This window comes from Chinchilla lanigera, unplaced genomic scaffold (assembly GCF_000276665.1).
Source record: "Chinchilla lanigera isolate Chin_1 unplaced genomic scaffold, ChiLan1.0 scaffold00001, whole genome shotgun sequence".
In the NCBI taxonomy this organism is placed as follows: domain Eukaryota; kingdom Metazoa; phylum Chordata; class Mammalia; order Rodentia; family Chinchillidae; genus Chinchilla; species Chinchilla lanigera.
In genome coordinates, this window is record NW_004955402.1 from 19,369,091 (window position 1) to 19,385,244 (window position 16,154).

A 16,154-nucleotide genomic window follows, 5' to 3' on the forward strand; every position below is an offset into this window, starting at 1 on the left:
TATATATATAAATCTGAATTCATGGAATATTCAGAAGGCACATACCTGTAATCCCAGCATTTGGGAGGCTTAGGCAGGAGGATCATTCTAAGTTTGAGGCCAGCCTGGGCTACATAAGGGAGTTCAAACTAGCCTCTAATACATAGTGGGGCCCTGTCTCAAAAAAAAAAAAAAAAAACCAATACAAAACAAAAACCCACAAAAGGCAGATTACTAAACGTCAGCTCTAAATCATTGAACTTTGGGTTTGAAACCAGTTCTCACCACTTACTGTTTCCTTGGGTAAGTCATTTAGAATGCTAGAGAGTTTGTATCTGTGCGGGGGATTGAACCCAGGCCTCTAGCATGCTAGGCAAGGTCTCTGGGACTGAGCTGCATCCCTGCCCTTGGGGAAATCATTTAATCTCTACAATGCAGTCTGTTTCTGTAATGAAGGTGGAAATGCCCTGCTTCATGACGTCACTATGAGATTAAGATGGTGCCAATGTGTAATAATCACTCAGTTTTAGCCACTGTTCCTTTTCCTCTGAAATGCTGAAAAGGCTGATCTCATTACCCTTTTCACCCTTTGTAAAATACCATCCCTATTATTTGTGTTTGTATTACAGTTACAGAGGTATCTAAAAGCAAGCAAAATACAGCTCTATCTGTATATAAGGCAGAACAATTGGATTCTGAGTGGTTAAGGATATGTAAGTGGATCAGTGGGGAAAGACTGCCTTATAAAGGACATTAATTGGGGCAACTGGTGAAATTTGAATACTGACTCTACATTAGATAATAGTAGTATATCACTGTAAAATTTCTTGAATTTGATAGTCATATCATGGATATGTATGTGTAGTTTTGTAACAAATTGCCAAATTTTTATAGATTGCCTGTACCATATTATCAGCAGTGGATGAGTTTCTCCATATCCTTGCCAGAATAGGATATAAATAATTTTTTCTATTGTAGCTATGTAAAACAGACATATAATAATATCTCATTGTACTTAATTTGTATCTCCCTAATGGCTAATAATATTGAATATCTTTTTTTTTTTTTTTTGGTCTTTTTGAGACAGGGTCTCACTCTTCAGTTCAGGCTGGCCTTGAGCTCACTTTGTAGCCCAGGCTGGTCTTGAACGTGCAAGGATTCTCCTGCCTCATCTTCCCAAGTGCTGGTATTACAGGTGTGTGCTACCACACCCAGCTGTACAAATTGTAAATTTGACTTCTTTTTCAAAATAGACTAATGCATGAACATTATTTATTTATTTAGTACAAGTGCTCTATCACTGAACTCCTAACCTTTTTTTTTTTGGTATTGGGGCTCTAGCTCAGGGCCTTGTACATGACAGGCAACAACATTACCACCAAGCTACATCCTCAGCCCAACTCCCAGCCTCACCCTTTTTATTTTTTATTTTGAGACAGAGTCTTATTAAATTGTCTAAAACTTTCAGTTCTCCCAAGTAACTGGGATTACAGATGTGTACTATGTGAACATTTTGTTTTACTTTATTTTTTATTTTTTGTCTTTTTTCGCTCTGCAGTTCAGCTGGCCTTGAATTTGCAGTGATCCTCCTGCCTCAGCCTCCTGAGTGCTGGGATTACAGGTGTTAGCCACTATGGCTGGTTATGTGAACATTTTAAAAATGCTTTTATTAGGGTAAAAATTTTAACTTGTGCCTTTTGAATTTAAACTATGCTTTCAGTTGACAAAGTGAAGAATGCCAGCAGACTGTGAAGAAAATTAACCAGAGCAGAGATGATGGCTTAGCAAAAAGAAAATAGTAATTAAGTCAGTGGAACTGGAGCCATGGAGCTGACAGAAGCACTTTCTGAGCTGATGAGCTTTTGTAGACTATTGTCACACAGTGGCACTATGACATGCCATCCCAGGAATCTTCATAACATGATTTCATATTTCCAAAGCTAGCCTGATAGAATATAAATATTTTAACATAGATTTATGATCTCTGTTTTTGAATGCATAAGAGAGTCTTATAATATCAGCAACGTTTTTATATCTTTTCAGGTTAAAAATCCTCACATTTTCTTTGATCATTTCTCATGGTCTGGTTTTAGGATCACTTTTTTTTCTGGTCTTCATTGTCTGCCCTTAGTTCAGTTTGATTAATGCTTTTCAATTGATGGCTCCTTAATCCAGTGCTTCATGAAATTTTTTTTTCTGATCAATGCAGAATAATTTTGGTATTTTTATATATACTGTCTTAGAAACCATATTTTTAATCAAAATTTCTCAAAATTTCAAGAACACTTGGCAATTTATGTCAATTATAATCCCAGTGTTTCTGTGATTTAGAATATTACACTTATGACTTTTTTTTTTTTTTTTTTTTTGTCTTTTTGAGTCAAGGTCTAGCTATGTAGTTCAGTTTGGCCATGAGCTTACTTTGTTGCTCAGGCTGGTCTGGAACTCACGAAGATCCTCTTGCTTCAGCCTCCCCAGTGCTGGGGTAACAGGCATGTGCTGCCATGCCCAGCTCATTTATGACTATTGAAGTTAATCTTTCTTAATTTTGGCACACTGTTCCCACCTAGGAAGATGTTTGAATTTTGATTTTGGTATACAATATATTAGCTACCACTCCAAAGTTCATTTTCAGTTTTTTTTTTGTTGTTGTTCTGGGAATCGAACTTGGGATCTTGCGCTTGCCACTGAGCTATATCCCTGGACCCAAGCTGTCATCTGGAATGGGGCCTTGGGATAGATAGAGACAATGACTCCCTTCAAACATTACACATCAGAGCTGAAGCACGGACCCCAAAACATTAGAGACTATTTCAGTTGTGTCATGCAGATGACTCTTTCTGCATATCCTTCTCTCTGCATTTGCAGTGGTAATTTCAGGCCACATACCTAGGACAGCTCACAGCACTCACCTCCTTCCCACAGTTCTCACAGTCACTCATCCTCAAGCCACTTCCTTCTTCATGAATGAATAAAACCTGGGTTCAGCCGTGGGTCGAGACCTTTGTCCTGGACAGCCATCGTTGTGGCTGGACGTAGGACCCCTTGGCTCCCCATAACTACAAATGTGCCTTAGTGTCTTTATTCTCGCCATGGGTTGCACTGGAAGTGGTAGATTGGAATTAACTCGCTAGAATTCCAAAAACTTTTCAGGAGATTGCAAATACAAACTTCCTGGGCCATGACAAGGGCCAGGAAGTGCTCTCTATAACCATAATCTATAATAGTAATCTGTAATAGCAATCCACTGTTACAATAGACAATATCACTATTATCTAGTTGCATACAAAACAGATACTTTGTTAAGCTACATGGCTCATTAATTTTGCATGTGAGTTCTCTTTGGAAAAAGAGGTCTGTTAGAGATGCTCTGTTAAAAGAAATGTTGGCTACAGAATCTGAAGCGGGGATGATGCATTGTTCTGTGGCATGAATATTGAGGACAATATTATTTTAACTTTTTTTTCTGAGACAGGGTCTCTATGTAGTTCAGACTGGTCCTGAACTCACCATATAGAACAGGCTGGCTTTGAATTTATGGTAATCCTGCCTCAGTGCTGGGATCACATGCGTGCACTACCACGCGCATTGGAGGAGACCATTTCTAATTCTTTTTCTGTCTTTTTGAGGCAGGGTCTCGCTATGCAGTTCAGGCTGGCCTTGAGCTCACTTTGTAGTCGAAGCTGGTCTCGAACTCGCAAGGATTCTCCTGCATCAGCCTCCTGAGTGCTGAGATTACAGATGTGCGCCACCACACCCAACTCAGAATATATTTATTGAGGGAAAGAAAATTTCTGTCCAAGACAGACACAGAAGGGGGCCCACGTGGGTTGCCCAAGGAACCTGTCTTGTTCAGGGATTTTTATAGAGCAAAACCAGGAGGTGAGGTGAGTCGAAGGTGGGAGGGATGGGAAATCACAGTGAGGGCAAGAAGTGGGACAAAAGTATGGTCAACCAATAAGATTACAAGTATAATAGTTCAGGTAAAATTGATCAAATCAGCTGGGCTTGGTGGCATGCCTGTAATCACACCACCGGGAAGGCTGAGGCAGGAGGATCATTGCAAGTTCGAGACCAGCCTGGGCTACAAAGTGAGCTCAAGGCCAGCCTGAACTGCATAGCAAGATGCTGCCTCAAAAAGACCAAAAAAAAAAAAAAAAAAAAAAAAAAAAAAAAAAAAAAAAAAGAAAGAAAATTGGTTAAATCAGGATCAAATGGAAGCAAGTAATTCAGATCAGTAGCTTTTCCTGTAAGGGGTTGGGTCAGTGACTTTTCAAGGTGATTGCTACCTATTTAGAATATCAATCCCTAATGTCCATCCCTAGGGAGGTGTGTGGGTGCATTTGTTTAGTCTTTTGTCTTGAGGTCTTGCCCGAAGCAAATACTGTCTTTCTTTTTTTTTTGGTCTTTTTGAGACAGGGTCTTGCTATGCAGTTCAGGCTGGCCTTGAGCTCACTTTGTAGCCCAGCCTGGCCTGGAACTCACAACGAACCTCCTGCCTCAGCCTCCCGAGTGCTGGGATTACAGGTGAGTGCCAGCACACCTGGTGCGGATAATATTTCTATCTAATTCAGCTCCCCACAACATCAGAGCTGCCTTCACCATTGCTCAAGGATTATTTACAGTAACATAAGTTTAATTTATGTTATAATCATGAATTGATATTCAACCCACTCTGGGAGTATGGCAGGGTTATGTTTCCTGGCATGTAGTTCTTGAGGTATCGGTGAGCACTAGTGCAAAAATCTTCCTGAGATGAAGGCAGAGGTCAGTTAGTGCATTGCCAGTTCAGATGCACTGAGCCAACACGGAGGGGATGAACTACAGTGAACTGTTTGGGGATAGAGACGTAGGTGGACAGAAACAGAGCAGGAGGAGAAGCGACTATGCTTTGCTGTGGCTTGGGTGATGGTTTCTCACCTCACTGTAATTCCTGCCATGTCACTATGGCACTGCCCACTGGAGGTCATGTGCCATGGCACTAAACCAGTATGGCACCAAGCCAATGTGGCGCTGGCCACTAGAAGCCATGTGCTAAGCCCCACCCTTCTTTCTCTGAGTCAAATTATGACTTCCTTCTTTGACCCAGGCCTTCCTTCCACATTTGACCCAGGTCTTCAGAAGCTCCACGTCCCTCTTTCCTACTGTGAAATTCTCTGCGCCTGCAATAAAGGCATTTTATTGTTTTATTTCTTTCTGCGCTGGAAAAACCTATCATTGGGTTAGGCACATCTTAGTAGTTTCTTGGGAGACAGGAATCCCTACTGTTCCTTTCATGCTGCCTACAGGTTGGATGTGAAAATTTGAAGTGGAAAGTTTTCAACAGTCATGGCCATTGTATGGTTTGTGCCTAGAGGTCTCCCCAAAGCCTCATGCAGACATGGGTGGGTTTTTTCCTGAGGTGACTGACTCTAGAGTGTGTGATGCTGGGTTAAGGGATGTGTGATTAGTAAATCGGTCCAGTGATCGCTTTGGCATAGTTCTGGCTAGGGTGTGAGTGCTACACTCGCCCTAGGGCAGGGAGCCTGCATACAGTGTAAGGGACAAAAGAGTCCTGTCTCCCTCATTGCTTTTGCTATCTTGCGGGTGCCCCGAGCTGTTTCTTCTCTGCTCAGTCACCCTGCCTTGGAGCCAGCCGATTATGGACTGAAACCTCTACAGACTGTGAGCCAAGTAAACTTTAACTTTGAGCGTTGGGCATTTTGTCTCAGTAACAAAACACTGTCTTGGTGTTTTCATTCTCATCATACTCAGATGGAGATGATCAGGACCAGAGATATGAGTTCATCTGAAACACTATGTGCTTTTACTTATGTGTCTTGACTTTCTATTTCCCATTCACTATGCTTATGCCACTCTTTTGAGTTCAGTATTATAGTATTTTCCTTAGGAAAGATGAAAACAAGGGTTTGTATCCTGAGAACCTTGATGCGGAGAGTTGCCTGATTTTCTAGACAGAGTTCCTGCAGCTGGTTAGTACTTGTTTTCCTCGGCTGGGTTGAGACGCTGTTTTCTCTTGGCACGTGTGGCATCTCCTGGTTCTCTTGGGTGGTTCTGCTCCTGTTTTGCTGGCTCACTAAGGCTGGTCATTTGGGAGTCACAGTTCTTCAGGGCTCAAGGCTATCTCTCTCTTTTACTTTATCTTGAGATCAGGCAGTCTCATCTCTCATTTCATCAGTGATCACACTCCTACAGGTTTCAAGTGCCATCCTTGTATTAACCAACTGCAGATGTTCATCTGTGACCTCTCCCCAGACCGCCAGACCTTATATCTCTGACTGTTTCGCCATCTCTGATTATCTCACAGGCACGTCAGTCTCAACAGCTCAGATCAAACTTTTTTTTTTTTTGTCTTTTTGAGACAGGGTCTCTCTATGCAGTTCAGGCTGGGCTTAAGCTCACTTTGTAGCCCAGGCTGGTCTCGGACTTGCAAAGATCCTCCTGCCTCAGCCTCCCCAGTGCTGGGATTACAGGTGTGCACCACCACGCCCCGCTTGATCAAACTTATCTTACCCTCATATCTGATACTTTCTGTGTTCTAAAGCTCAGAAATTTAAACACCTTCCAGCACTTGCTTAAGCCAAAACCCTGGGAGTCCTCCTTGCACACCCCTTCCCCTCACATCTCAAATCCAGTACATTAGTAAGTCCTGTTGATTTGCTGTCCAACTATCTTGGAAATCTTTTTGTTTTTCTTCCTATCCACTATGTCTTCGTTACTTTTCTTGTTGCTAAGACAAAATCCCCGAGGCCCAAAGTTAAGGGAGGAAAGGTGTATTTAGTTCACAGTTTGCAGTGGTTTCAGTCCATAATCGGTCCAGCTTCAAGGTGGGATGGCACATGGCAGAGGGGCAACAATTATGGTAGGGGAAGACAGCAAAAGCAACAGGAGAGAAACAGGAAGAGGAGGAGAAGTGGGGGAGAGAGAGAGGGAGAGAGAGAGCTTCTTTCTGTTCCTTACATCGTATCCAGTCTAGTGGGAGCGGGACATGCCAGTGCAGTCAGTGGACTGGCTCAGCAGTCACCATCCTTAGTCCCAGCACCCTTAATCCCAGCATTGCACTGCCAATCCATTTTACACTGTACACTCGGCCATCTCCGAAAAAAAGAAAAAGCTGCGACTGCATGCGGCTTTGGGAGGGACACCTAGACACAAACCATAACACAGTCATTCCACTGTTCAGCTGTAGTTATTCCTACTCTGAAAGGCTATCCGTCTCCCTAAATCTGCCGTTGCTCCCTTTAGTACCGTATATATCTTTATATTTCATATCATTCTTCTGGTTAAAGTCATCCAGTGACTTCCATTGTTGGCAGGAGAAAGGCAACAGCAAAAATTCTTAACCTGGCCTTCAAACCTACACGATCTGCTTCTTGTCTAACCTTCCCAACTGCATTTAACACCATTCTCCTTACCAGAGTCCACAGCACTGTCAGCCACAGATTCTGTTCCTCCAAATTTGTTACGTGCTGTTTTCCTCACATGGAACCTGCTCTCCCTCCCTACCCCACCTAGCTCGGACCGGTTCATGTGAGGGCTCAGTTCTCCCCTCACTTACTCAAGGAAGTCCTCTTCCGGTCCTGCCGTGCCCTCCCAGAGCATCCTCTTCAGCTTCTTAGCATTTATCCAGTTAGCATGAAGTGCATAACTTCCTGTCACTGTACCACAATGTGAGCTCCATGAGGGCAGCAGTAAACCACTCAGAGCTGGAGACATAGCGATGCCTAGTGCATGGTAGGGACCGATACACAGCCAGCTTGTCAGGCAAGGGCTGCTTTTGACAAGGTCTGCCGCCACAGCCCCGGATGCCCCACTTGTGCCCCGGTAGCTCTCAGTCAGCGATTGATGGGTTGATGCATAAACTCCCTCCCCCGTCGCATACGGTAAGTCTGAGGTCTGTGTTCTGCTCTTTCCCAGGGTCCCCTCCAGTGTACCTTCATGGGCTACCTTCACTTCCCTGTTTCATTCCCCTTCTTTCCTACAGTTTTTTCTTTCATCTTCCAGATAAACTAGTTACACTGAGCCCTTGTCTCAGAGTCCACATCCTGTGGAAGCTACGCTAAGACATGTGCTGAACTGGCCTGGGAAGGTGGTCCCTGGATGACTGGCATCAGCATTTTCTTGAGCACCTGTTAGGAGAATGGACTCTCCGGCCCTATTCAGACCTCTGAAATGGGCACCCTGGGGTTGGCGTCAGCGTTCCGTGTTTCAGTAAGGACTCCATGTGATCTCATACGTCTCACATTTGAGAACCCCTGGGGTGCGCTAGTGACATTTTATTCTCCCAAACAAAATACTCCATTTGTCTATCAGCCCCAGATGTTTGGCATAAATTACAAAAACTTCAGAAGGGTCCCAGGCACCTGTGACCCAATTGCCGGACATGGCTTTTTTCTGTGTTCAGCAATTGGGATCCAGAGGAAGGTCTAAAGAGAAAGGCTAGAACTATAGCTGTCAGAGTTGGCAGTGTTTTCAACTCACTCACACCAAGGACAATAATGAAAGAGTTCCTGTTTTAAGTGCAAGACTGGACCCGGGTCGCGTGACTGCTCTAAGCCGCCGCCCAGGCCCTGCTCCGTGTCAGGCCACTGCTGTGCCTGAGTCACGGCACTGGGCGGCTGACTGTCCCTGATCTTAGAGCAGGACTAGGCCAGCCAGAACCCTTGCTTTCCTGCTCTGATGAAAACCGGAGGCCCAGGTGCTTCCAGTGATCCTGTCCAAGAGAGCAGCATCTCCTGTGAGGAACTTCGGGTCACCCCTGATGTCATGTGATAAAGCCAGCCTCACTCAAACTTTCGGAAGAAAAAGACCACCCAAGAGAGAAGAGCTACTCCTGCACCTCTCTGAAGAGCTGAGATTTCTCTTCAAAAAGCCAGACTTCAAAAAGCAAGCCTCTAGTTCTGCTGCAAGTACAGATAAGTAAATGGGATCTTGTGATGTCCGTGGTTCTGAGGCTTTCCATAGCTTGTCGATATCCCTCTTTGACACGCTCCTTCTCCACAGGAACCATGGAAATCTGACCTGCTCCTCACATTGGGGTTCTGCCTCTCCCATTTAATAGTAAAGTTACTTTCTTCTCTCAAACATTCACTCTTTTTTAAAAATTTTATTTTTGACACAGGGTCTTGCTATGTAGTTCAGGCTGGTCTTGAACTCACTCTGTACGCTACGTTGGCCTTGAACTAGCAACAAGTTTCCTGCCTCAGCCTCCTGAGTACTGGGATTACAGACCACCACCCCCAGCTACTAACTCTTTTCTCATTGCCTTCTTACAGTTTTTTTTTTTCCATTCAACCCAGTCAGTGAGCTACAACCCCCCAAGGCGGTTGGAGAGTGCAGAATCCCCAGTCGGCAGGGCCACAACCCTTCCCAGCTGGAAGTAGCTGTGTGAAGACAGAGAGCTCCCCTCCCTCAGCGCTCCACAAAGAATTATGGGGATCGTGTCTGTCAAGGGGATATGGGACAGGAAGGTTGGAGGTGGCTAGGACTGGCTGGAGAAGTAGGCGTGACCTACCAAGCCCAGGACACATGCACAGAACCGTTCTCCAGGACCTGCATGGTCTCACAAGAACTTGAGCAGGTTTCTGACAGGACGACCTGGACATGAGGTCAACATGGGAAATACAAAAATGGGACAGTCACCATCAAGTCATTCAGTAGCAGCAGCAAAGCGCCTGCCTGGCAAGCGCAAGGTCATGAGTTCAATTCCTGTTACAGGAAGAAAAACAAAAACAAAACAAAACAAAAAACCCCAAAATAAACACAAACAAAACAAGGCATTCAATAGCGTGTCTCTTCACAACAGCCCAATCTATGCTGTAGGGTATATTTTACATTTTTTTCCTTTTCTCTACTTTTACTTGTCCTAAACTCACTCTTCAGAGCCTTTTTTCCTACCTTTAATAGGTGTGAAACTTTTCCACCATTAAGAAAATGCTGAAAGTGTAAGAAATGCCATGAAGTCACAGGTGTAGCTACTGCAGGCGGGAGTCACGTTAGAGGCCGGTTGAAACACATCCACAGAGCAGCCACAAGGTGGCAGCTTAGAACTAGGACACTGCCGCTAGGACATTCAAAGGCCCAAACGCAGGGAGTACGGCCAGACTGGAGAAGAGAAAGCAGGTGCGCGGGGCAGTTAGCGTCAGGAAGCGGGGAAGGCCGTGGTTCGTGGTATTTGCCGCACACATCTTTACCATTCCCTGTTGGAAAGGACAGGCACACGCTCACGCACGCGCGGCAGCGTCTCAGCACACGCAGTGAGCGGATCTCCTTCTCAAGAGCGCTGGCCACGGCGAGTGTGCCCCTCAGACACAGTGGCTGCTTCCTCAGGAGGTCTCACCTTCCGACCTCTCCTGTGCACTTCAGCGAGCCAGTGACGGGCTTCCCAAGGGTAATTTTGCTTTTCCTTGGGTTTCACCCAAACGGTTGCCTTTAGAACCTCACTCTTCTGTAAGTTGCTCCTCTAATCCCCTTATGAAAACACGCGCATAAAAATTTATGTTTTTCTTAAGTGAAATATAACATTGCCTGTTGTAATAACACAACCTTTACCGAAAAAATCAGGGCCCATGAAACTCAGGGTCCAGCTCTGATCTGTACTGTTAGCACATCCACATGTCCTTCTAGGGACTTGAACACAATCTCAGTTATTCACAAACGTTTAGATGGCTAGAAGGCGAACTTCCTGAGGACACGTGGCATGTCTGGACAGGATCACAGGGCCAGCACCTTGTGCAAGGCAGGCACTTAATCCTGACTCATTAGAAATTCAGCCTACTCAGAGAAGCCATACAAAAGCTAAGCCCTGAGATGGCTTCCTGTAGAGACACAGTGACGTAACTGCAAGGAAAATTGCTCATAGTAAATCATATATATGTTACTTAAAACAGCTTTGGTGAAGTAACATATAAAAAAATTATATATATAGTATATCACATACAGGTGTGTGTGTGTATGTGTGTGTGTGTATTTTCTAGTGCTAGGGATTGAACCCAAGTGTGCACATGCTAGGTGGGTGTTCTACCACTGAGCTACATACTCAGCCCCAAAATTATATTTTATTTTATTTATTTATTTATTTATTTTGGGGTCTTTTTGAGACCGGGTCTTGCTACGCAGTTCAGGCTGATCTTGAGCTCACTTTGTAGCCCAGGCTGGCCTCGAACTTGCAACGATCCTCCTGCCTCACCATGCAGGAGTGAGTGCTGGGATTACAGGTGTGCACCATACTGCCCGGCCCAAATTATATTTTAGTAAGATTCTATTTCTTCAGACAGCATTAGTCTAAAAATCATCTGTAAGGGACAAAGGGCATGGTATCATATTGTCTTAAAGACACTAGTAACTTAATAGACAGAGATGACATATATGTAAGCACATATTCAACAACATATGGTAATAATAAGTGATACAGAGTCTCAGGGGAGGGAGGAGGCCTTCAAACCGGGGACCGGCATTAGCCTGGACTTTGGAAGTTGAGACATCTGCAGATGCTAACAGGAGGGAGATGTTTGCCTGATACAGAAGGCCAAGGAGCAGAATCTCCAAGGTGTGTCCGGCACAGGGGCGTGAACCAGACAGACAGACAGCACAAAGGGTGTCGGGGAGGGTAAAAGTGGGGATGCAGCTAAAGGAGACCATGAGGCCCATGGGAGCCGCGCCCCAAGAATCTGTTCTTTACCCCAGGGGCAGGGGTGGGGGAAGATCTTTGATCAGGGCAATGATGCATTGGAGGAAAACTAAGGGAATAACATGCAGGGCATATTGCTCTAAGTATGATTAGAGATTAGTGTTTTATTTCATTTAAGAAAAATCATCCAAACACCATAAAGTACAACCTGTTGGTACCATGCACACACAGAAGTTCATACAATACCCAATAAAATTATCACATCAGTATAATTAAACAAGAAAACACACTTGGAAATCGCATTTTTTTTTTTTTTTTTTTTGTTTTCTCCGGTACCGGGAACCAAACTCATGACCTTGTGTTTGCCAGGCAGGCGCTTTGCCGCTGAGCTAAATCCCCAGCCCCCGGAAATTGCATTTTAAATACACTACTTTAAAATTGAGATGCAGCTGGGGAGTAGATGATGAGAGAAAATGAAAATGATGATGATTTTATTTAGAAGTCACATTCCAAACCCCACCGCCAGCACCCAGTCTGGCCTTTGAAAGGAACTCTTTGTGGTCAGCTTGGCAGGGATTTGCACAGTGCTCTTTCAAAGGCTCAATTAACCTGAATCAAGAGTTCTTTCATTCAGGGTCTCCAGCCAACTGCAGCGTGAGCTTTCTGTAAAGACAACTGGTATCCAGTTTCACTTGGATAGGGCTGGGGGTTGGGACATGGGCAGCTCAGGGGTGGAATCCTTGTCTAGCACCGGCAAGGTGCTTAGTTCCATCCCCAGCCCTGAAGACAACAGCAAAACAAGAACAACAGAAACTACCTAACTCAAAAAACAGTTTCACTTTGGTAGTGAAAAAAATATCTGCTATAGTCAAAAGGCTAACCATGTGGTTAACACATGACCTAGCAATTCTACTCCTTGATATATATATCCATAAGAAATCAAAAGACACAGCCACATAAAAATATATACAGAAATATTTGCAGGAGCATTTTGTTTGTAATTTGCTATTGTTCTTTTTTGGGTACTACTTTCTTTAAAATAAAAATTAAAAGAAAAAAAAAACTGAAAACATAAGTCTGGTGTGGTGGTCCGTGCCTGTAATCCCAGCACTCTGGAGGCTGAGGCAGGAGTACTGCCACAAGTTTGAGGCCAGCCTGGTCTACATAGTGAGTTCAAGGCCACTCTGAATTACATGGTGAGCCCCCCCTTTTTTATTGTTGCTTTGAGACAGGGTCTTGCTATGCAGTTCAGACTGGCCTTCGGCTCACTTTATAGCCCAGGCTGGCCTCAAACTCGTAAAGATCAGCCTCCCGAGTGCTGGGATTATAGGTGTGCGCCGCCATGCCTGACTGTCCCACTTATTTTACTAGACGCCTGACTGATGGGCAGATGCCACGCGCGAGGAAGGATGCTTGGTTCTGGCTGAGGAGGAACAAGGGTAAGAACTGCTAGAATTTTGCACAGGTGTCACCTGATTGGTTCAGTTCTACAAATATTTGCGGTCCCTGTCCTGTGCTAGGTATTCTGCTCGCTTCCTGGTACAGAAAAAGAATAAGGCATGTTTGTCAATATGGCAAAAGGTGGCAAGGTCTGAGAGAAAAGGGAGAGAAAGCAGTGTTAGCATAACCAGGGATAACAGAGCTTCGGAGCTGAGGGAATATTCACAGACGGCATAATGGGCGAGGAAGAAAGGGACTGAAGACTATTTTCTTTCTTTCATTGTTTCTTTATTTTTCTTTCTTTCTTTCTTTCTTTTTTTTTTTTTTGTTTAGGTATTGGGAATTGAGCTCAGGACCTTGAGCTTGCCAGGAAGGCACTTGGGCCACTGAGCTACACCTCTGGCCCTAAACTCTGCATTTTTAATCTTTAAGAACGAGCATACCTCTAGTGCACTGGTGGCGAACCTTTTAGAGATGCGTGTCCAAACTGCAGCCCCAACCCACTTCTTGATCCCAAAGCGCCAGCACCACAAGTAAACCTAAACATGGAGGTTTCAGTTTAGAAAAACAACTCATACATTAACATCTTTTATTCTAAAAGAAAAACAACATGAGCGCCATAGGCGTCCCACCACTGCTTTAGTAGCTCCAGGTCACCTGTTGATGACTTATCATTTGTCCACTGTAACCTCAGGCATATAGCAGGTGGATCTCGTTTGGGGATTTGTATTGTTTTCCTAATCTCTCTATGCCTGTGCTGTTACTGTTTCATGATGAATTTCTGATGACTTTTATTATCCAGTGCCAGGGAAATCAAGTCTGTCCATCTTTTTCCTGTGTAGCCTCTGACACTCGCCTCTCAGTTGATTCCAGTTCAAAAATTTCTTAACTTATGGGTTTCTTGCCTACCTGTAATTCCTGCTGAGTTGGTATGGCGTCCAGCCAATATGGCGCTGGAGGTCATGTGGTATGGGGCTGAGCCAGTATGGCGCTAAGCCAATATGGCGCTGGCCACTGGAGGCCATGTGCTAAGAGGCCCCTCTTCCTCTGAGTCAAATTACAACTTCCTACTTCCCTTTTTGTAATATCCTGTTTCCTTTTCCCATGCTCCTGCCCAATCCTGGTCTGCCATGTCAGGTGTCTACCTCCTAAACCCCGCCCCCAGCCTGGGGCTATTTAACCTTGGACCCCATAACACTCCCTCAGAAGCTCCAGGTCTCTCTCTTTTTCCTGTGGTCTTCTCTGCTCCCACAGTAAAGGCATTTTATTCTGCTTTACTTCTCTCTGCGCTGGAAAAAACCTATCATTAACTATTTTCAGATGTTTATTTTTCCAGCTGAGCTCTACAGTCGTTTTTTTTCCCCCAAGATTCTCTTCCTTCAAAAACTTAAAAAAGGAATAGATTTCTTTTGAGAGGGGGTTAGTCGAGGCTGGGTGAGTGCAGTGAGAGGGTGGCGGGGCCTTGGGAGCCGCCAGGGGAAGCAGAAGGCGCGAAGAGTTTGGAGACAGCGCTGAGCTGTGCCCACTTCTCAAGGGAGCCGGGCATGAGTTGCACCTTGGTGGACCAGGACCACTCTCTCGGTTCGGAGCGCCAGCCCACATCCTTCCCAACATGCGAAAATGTACCGGGCAGTCCATTTCAGGAGATATTTGTACAACTTTGCTTTTGAAAATACCTGGCGATGAGTGCCTTTGGATCTGTTCATTACCTTGCTTCGTAATCATGTTTACTTCCGATTTCTTGCAAAATGAGAATCTGATCTGTGATTTTTTTTTCAAATGCAAACATCTTTATGAATGTTAACTTTAATGGCAGATGAGCAGTCGATATTGGGGTAGAGTGTTTGATCAGACATTTATTGATTGCACATCGATAGCCGTGTTTTTAGTTTAGAGCAACGCCCGCCCCCAGGGCTGTCTCCAGCGCTTTTGCAGACAGCGTTGATATGCTCCTTGGCCGCGGGCCTGTTTCTATGGAGCCTAATGGATAAAACAGTTTGCACAGGATCCTCGGGCTCCGAGGCTTGGGCGGCTTCCTGGGACTGTCACGGAAACACTGCCTGTCCTCTCCTGAGAATTCAGCGGCCGGTCCAGAGAACACGAGCTCCACGGAGAGAAGCAGGCTTCACCCCAACATGTTTGGGCCGCTGACTTCCTCTTTCAGTCTAAGGAAGCCTATTATTCTGATTCTTTCTCAGAATAATGTTTTAAATGCAAAGTAAAACACAGAGGGAAGCAATCATATTGAAGGATCGTTGACAAAAAGAATACATCTTTGAGGCAGTAATAGACATTTCATTATTACTACATTAACTGACAAGATCTAGCTTTAGGCCTAATAGCTACTGTAATTTCAAAGTAACGATTAGAATATAATATTTTGAGATACCAGTACTCACTGTGATTTGATATAAAACTTTTTGTTATTACTATTGATGACAAAATCACAGGAACTTACACTAATATTATGGCTTGTTGTCTATTTTCTTTGCCTTTTAAAATTTGCATTAGTATATGTTAGTGGTACATAATAATTACATTCATTTTGGGGAATTACTACATATATCATGATTATTTTTCTTTCTTCTTTTTGAGACAGAGTCTCACTATGCAGTTCAGGGTGGCCTTGAACAGCTCACTTTGTAGCCTAGGCTGGCCTCAAACTCGCAGTGATCCTCCTGCCTCAGCCTCCTTTTTTTTTCTTTTTTTTTTTGGTACCGGGAATCAAACTCAGGACCTTGCGCTTGCCTGGCAGGTGCTTGTGCTGCTGAGATATAGCCCTGGCCCATGCCTCAGCCTCCTGAGGCCTACAGGTATGCACCACCACACCCTGCTATCATGATCATTTTTGAACTTCCCACCTTCACCTCTCTCTTCTTCCCTATCTCCAGAAAGTCTACTTTCCTGTTTCCTGGCATCTCTCTAATAATTTTTTTTTTTTCCTTTTTCAGACAGGGTCTCACTATGCAATTCAGGCTGGCCTTGAGCTCACTTTGTGGCCCAGGCTGGTCTTGAATTTGCAACGATCCTCCTGCCTCAACCTCTCAAGTGCTGGGATTACAGGCATGCACCATCATGCTCTAACTTTTTTTTCGGAGGAGACAGG